Source organism: Cololabis saira, chromosome 18 (assembly GCF_033807715.1).
Source record: "Cololabis saira isolate AMF1-May2022 chromosome 18, fColSai1.1, whole genome shotgun sequence".
Lineage (NCBI taxonomy): Eukaryota > Metazoa > Chordata > Actinopteri > Beloniformes > Belonidae > Cololabis > Cololabis saira.
The window spans coordinates 29,227,707-29,234,659 of record NC_084604.1 but is presented as its reverse complement, the minus strand read 5'-3'; positions in this window follow the sequence as shown (position 1 = coordinate 29,234,659).

Genomic DNA, 6,953 nt, shown 5'->3' with positions numbered 1-6,953 from the left:
TTTTCTATCTTTTTCATAGCTGAAACTCTTGGCATTTCTTCCAAAATAATAAATTCTCTTGCTATCTTGCTATCCTGTTTAGCATGTTTGAGTGGATGGTAATTGTAAATGACTTAATCATACCAGTGGGGAACCATCATGCTCATTGTTTGTCCACTCATTTATTCAGATCTCCCTTCAATTGTTCTCCTGTGTTTTAAAAATCAACAAAATTAACATAATATCTCCTTGAAGAGAATTAAATGACTGCTGCAACAATTAATTTCCCCTTCAGGGATATACAAAGTTTTTTTGTTTTTTTTAATAAAGACCTGAAAATGAGCAGCAGTCATTGCTAATATTTTGTTACAAGCTGCATGAAGCAGTTGTTTGAACGAGGGAATTTTTAGAGTCCATGAAGCAAAGACTCGTGTAGCCATGGATGTTTGGGTTCTAGATACTGATGTTATTACTTTAGGAATAAGGTTGATGTTATGTGTAAGGGTTGCGTCATTTTATATTGTTTTACATAATGTTCTGTATAGATATGGCAATTAAAATGATTAGAACTTCTTTAAATATAGCAGATTTTATACGTGTATGCACAACTGAATATAGCACTTTACAGAATGAGACCATAAAACGTAATAAATAATCTTTTAACAAGGACGCATCCAATGGAGACTTGAAATGATCCCAGAGTGCATTTTATATTGATAAACAGAAGTGACGGCAGAGGAGAAAGGAGTAAAAGAGAAAGTTATAACTTTGTTGCTGTGCAGAGGAATGTAGTTTTAAGATGCCAGAATGTAGTTAGGGTCTCTGTTTTGTCTCTCAATGGCTTCTCCCCATGTCAGTGTAGTTGCGGAAACTGTTTAGTGTAGAAAGCCAAAGGCAACGAACGGGTCGACACGTGTCACTCTAGATCCCAGTGACTGTGTAGCTCTCATTAAACTAGTTTAAGGTTAGGATTAATTTTAACCCTCTTTCTCAGGAGACCAGAAAAGAGAACATTACAGTGATCCTATCTGCAGGTGATAAAATTGTGGAGTAGTCTTTCCTCTGGATTAAGACACAGTTCCAGTCACACTCAAGCAATATTCTTGCCATGATAAGATTAATCCTTTGATGCACTTCTTATCTAAGGTTCAGAAATTATATTTGAATCAAATTACTTCAAGGACGAACAAGCATGGACGAACAAGCACGCTGCAATATATTTAGATTTAATTCAAATTATATAGAGGCTAAACTGTCAAACTTTCATTTTTTCCCCTGCAGAATGAAGGGAAATGGGAAAGATGACAACTAAGGATGCACTTAAAACTGCAATCATGTACGACATGGTACTATATCAACATCTGTTTGTCTACTACAAGCTCCAGTGTGTTGTGTTTTGATTTTTGACCCCCCCCCAAATGTTTTCTGAGTCAGACATGGAGTCTAATCATGAGATAATCCCACTCACATGTGAGGAACATCTTGTCCCTGAGGTTTTGTTGCTTCACAGGTGCTGGCTGAGGTCAGAAGCATGTTGCACGATTCCACCACGCTTCTTTCTGTTCAGCGCTTCAATCAGTAACCAAGAACGAGCTCACACCTGAGGCTTCTACGAGACGCAGCTGGATGTAATATGACCAAGCAGTTGCTCCACCGCCTCGAGGTGAAACATTTGCAATTCAGGTTTCGTCGATTCAGACCTCTTAGCCTCTAAAGCTGTTTTGTGATTTCCAATTACAGAATTTTTTTTTCTCTGTACAAAACTGTGTGAAATGTGTTGAAGACTTGAAATGTTTTTACGAGGCTTTAGACACTGTGGAAACAATGCAACAGACTTCTTTGGGGAACGGACTTTAGTGGTTGAGTTTCAGGGTAAAAAATATCGAGAGAAAGTAAACTTAATCTAGATCATAAAAATACTGAGTATTGATGCTGTCACATGACTTTTTTAACTAAAATTATACTTGGGTCATTTTTTCTTATTCAGCTGCAGTATTTATACTTGAATGTGTGTAATGTGCCTTTCATCTTTTTTATTCACTCATTTATACACTTTTTATTTATTTATAGAGCACCTTTCACAGACAAAGTGTTTTACAACAAAATATCAACAGTAGAATACAAAAATATGATTTGCAAGCACCATCAAGGCCCCATTTTATTTATTTCAGAACAAATGTTCACAGAACTTATACTATATTATTTATATATATATATATATATATATATATATATATATATATATATATATATATATATATATACTAATACTATAATGACATCCTCAAAACACAAGTTATGTGTTTTTAGTAAAAGAGAATCTAAATATTAGGCAAGGTGAATTTATTTATATAGCACAATTCAACACAAGATAATTCAAAGTGCTTTACATTGACATTAAAAGCGGCAAGACATAATTAGACAGTAAATAACAAATAAGATTAAAAAAATTAAGAATAAGATGATAAGAAAAGAAATGAAATAATAAAAAGCACAAGCTGTTAAAAATAAGGGCAGTAGAGTACAGCAGGTAAGTTTAATTTAGTACGCTTGAGTAAACAGTAATGTTTTTAACCCTGATTTAAAGGAGCTGACAGTTGGAGCAGACCTCAGGTCTACAGGAAGTTTGTTCCACCGGTGAGGAGCAGAATAACTGAACGCTGCCTCACCTTGCTTGGTTCTGGTTCTTGGGACACACAACAAACCAGATCCAGATGAACCTCAGGGGTCTGGGAGCTTCATAGGAACTAACAGATCAAGCATGGATTTTGGTCCAAGACCATTCAGGTCTTTGTAGACCAGCAGTAAGATTTTAAACTCTATCCTGTGACTCACTGGAAGCCAGTGTAGTGATTTCATGACCGGTGTAATGTGGTCCAGTTTCCTGGTGTTTGTATGACTCTGGCGGCAGAGTTCTGGATCAGCTGCAGCTGCCTGATTGATTTCTTGTTAAGGCCTGTAAAGATGCCATTGCAATAATCCAACCTCCTGAAAATGAATGCATGAATAAGTTTTTCCATGTCTTGTTTAGACAGAATCCCCTTAATTCTAGCAATGTTTTTCAGGTGGTAATAGGCAGATTTGGTGATAAACTTTAGATGGCTGTTGAAGTTCAGGTCTGAGTCAATAATTACACCAAGATTTCTGGCTTGATTTGTAGCTGTCAATGACATGGAGCCAAGGTGAGCGCTGATCTTTTCCCTTTCATTTTTAGGGCCAAAAATGATCACCTCTGTCTTTTCTGCATTTAGCTGGAGAAAATTCTGGCACATCCATGCATTGATTTAGTGAATACAGTTACTCAATGAGTATCAGTATCAGCGCTGCCTGAAGTTTGGAGCTGCTGACAAACAACGTCAACAATGAAGTGGAAGTTCACAGTAGTAGAGACCCTGAGAAGTTATTTCAAGGTTATGAAATGATAGATCGAATCCTGACTGACAGTAAGACGACAAGTGCTGTCAAAATGACAGACTTGTTTATTGATAAAAGCAACTGAAACGTCATTGTAAGTGATGAAAACTGTAAAGTTGGGGGGAAAAAAAGACGAATATAACTATGGTCGTCAAGTGTCTCATATTAGCCACAATAACCAGTACAATGTGCTAAATCAACACCAGAGGGCACTCTTGTAAATACTAGATCAGACACAACACAAAAGAGGACTAAGCACAGACCTCTTGCCTAATGGCGCTTTTCCACTAGTACTTACTCAGCCCGACTAGGCTCGACTCCACTCGGTTTGGCGCTTTCCCAGTAGGGGTATACCCGTGCTGAGTAGATACTTTTTCTGTAATTACGCTGCCGAGGTTCTAAGTGGGCTGAGTCGGGCTGTATCTGAAGTCATCACACTACAGGCCACTGATTGGTCAGGGAGTCAGACGTCTGAGTCAGGAGGTGGACATCCGCAAAAGAGCGACTCTGACGGCAGCTTCTTGTTCATTTTATTAGACCAGCAATGGAAGCGCAAATGTCTGCTCCGTGATACAACTCTGAGGTGCAGATGTTCATAAACCTGGTGGCTGAGGAGAGAATTAAAAAGGGATCTAGACGGGCGATAAGGAACGACAAGATCCACCAGGAGCTTTGTCAGTCCATACAGTAGCTGCTCGCGGCTACCAACGGACTTTTCAGCAGCGCTGAGACAAACAAAAAAAAATTAAAGCGTCGCCGCTTGAAGCTTCTCTTACTCTCATTTTTTAACTTGATATCGAACACAAGTCACAGACCCAGCAGCACATATATCATCTCCTCTATGTTCTACATCTTTAGTGTTGTTGTCTTCGTTTAGATCACACAATCAAATATGTCACAGCAGCTTCACTCAAACCCCACCTACTTCTGCTCCAGGTGCTGAATTGTTATGGAAAAGAAACCAGGCCGAGTTGAGTCTAGTTGAGATGAATAGAGCTGAGTAGGTACTAGTGGAAAAGTGCCATAACTGGCAACTTTTTGACTTTCTGGTTGAGCGTAATCTGGAAATTAGAAGAGCTGCAGTTCATTTATCAACCATTGATCGCCATGCTTGAATATTTTACTTTGCAGCAGAAATAAGGTCTAAAGTCTGGTTCAAGAAAAACTGGTTTGGTTTCCACAGCAAGATTTCACACCCACAACAAACAATACAAGGAGTAATTTATCAGAACTCATCAGGTCATTTTATATTAAGCAATGAATTTTATGTACACTTAGGGGTGTGGACTTTTGAAAAACGCCTTGTACTTCCACCACAACATGGCGCAAAATCTTCTTGAAAGAAATCTCCTCGATTTAGGAAGTTGGCTTGGCCAGTGGCTAACTAGCCAATGAAAGACACGTGGTATTTCCACCACAACGTCGTGCAAAATCGGTAGCAAGACTTTTTAAAAAAAAATATTTTTATCCTGATTTTTTCCCCATTTTATCACCCAGTGCTCCTACCTAAGTCAGTCCTGGGCATTGCCATCCTCTACCAACCCCAGGAGGGCCCTGCACTGAGCTCAAGTCTCCTCCTTACTGGAGTGAGCAGGCCGCTTCTTTTCACCAGACAGGGTGGGGCTTCTCTGGCCGGACGTAGCGCGTGGAAGGATCACGTTATTCCATCCAGATCCTCCCCACCCTATCTGGCGCCCCGGCTGGCCAGAGGGGGCATGTATAGCCCAGGACTGCTGCATGTTTTTGTGAGGGTAGCTAGCTCACATTAGCTACCCAAGCACAGAAAGTTGTCACGGGAGGTTGTATGAGGACCCAGACGCAGGAGAGCGGGAAGCAGGAATTCACAAAAACTGAGTTTATTCCACAAAAACAAAACCAAAGCGCTGCTGGGCAGGATCAAAAAAGAGAACAAAACAGGGATACAAAAAACTAGGCGTGGAAACATGGAGGGAGCAAACAGTTCGGACTGACAGGGAGCAGGGGAAGACGACACCAGATATACACAGGGGATGACGAGACACAGGTGTGAACAATCAGGGCAGATGGAAAACAGGCGGGGCAGAACAGAAACACAAACTGGGGGAAATGTCAAACACTGACAAAAGGCCCTTTTACCAACCCCACCCAGGGTGTGGAGCTGAAGTCATGGGGGAACTTAACACGCACTCAGCGCCCACAGCGGGAATTGAACCCAGGACCTCTTGCTGTGAGACGGCTGCACTATCAGCTGTGCCACCGTGCCACCCAAGTAGCAAGACTCTTTTCCTCCATTGTTCCCCAATGGTGGAATGACCTACCAAACTGTCAGATCTGCAGGGTCTGTACCTACTTTTAAGATGAAGCTAAAGACTCAGCTCTTTACAGAGCATTTCTGCTGTGTCAAGTCTATCTTCAGAGGTCTTCTGAAAAGAATGACGTGACGTCTATGGACCATAGGGGATCCAACCTTTGGCTTGCCGTATTCCCAGGCGCCTCCACTCCTTCTCAGACATCAGGTGATTTCTTGGTACGCATATAGCCAATAGCCAGGGCAGGATGACATGTTTATACTCAAACTGGACATCCTCGTATATTTCAGAATAATATGTCTTTTTGAAAGACATGTCCTCGCGTTAGGCTTGCTTTAGTTGATAATTGATAATCACTGCAAAATGCCACCAGCTGCAGGCTTTTAACCGACGAGGACAACGAGGACATTGTTGTTAAAACTCATGTGGAGAATACAATCGTCATACATCATCCATCTCAGTCTGGACTCCTTTATCACTGTCTGACTCCTTCACCTATCCTCCTTCGTTTTTTTTCTGTAATACTCTTACCCAACCTCCATCCTCCCTTCCACACTTTTCCCACTATCTATCTATCTATCTATCTATCTATCTATCTATCTATCTATCTATCTATCTATCTATCTATCTATCTATCTATCTATCTATCTATCTATCTATCTATCTATCTATCTATCTATCTATCTATCTATCTATCTATCTATCTATCTATCTATCTATCTATCTATCTCAGTCTGTCGACCTTACACTCAGCCTTGCCAGTCTTTGTTTCTTTCACTCCCCCGACACACACACTCATGCACAGCATTTCGTATTAAATTAATAATAATGTCACCATGCTTCTTCCCAGGAGGCCACTGTTATTGACTTCATTATGCAAATGTAAACTAGCCCAAAGCTATGCTGCTGATGGGATAAGACGAAGGCTACACACAAACACACACTCACAGACGCAGAGTGTCGTGCAAATGCGCTGGCCAGGAAAGATTTCTTGCTGTTTCAGTTAATTATGTCAATCAGTGAAGTTGATGTGTGTATAAGCATGAAATCTCCTAAAACCGAATGCCGAGGGCTTGTGATATCTGTGTTCGAGTGACAACGTGGCACACTTAATAAAGAAAAAAATAGTAGAACAGAATAAAAAGGAACAAATGCTAAACAAAGGAAAATGCAATTTTCTTTTAATTCAAACTGACAGGTTTTTAACATTTGTCTTTTTTTTTTTATTACAAAAATGCAATATTATTGTTACTTTCTGTAAATCTTTTCTGA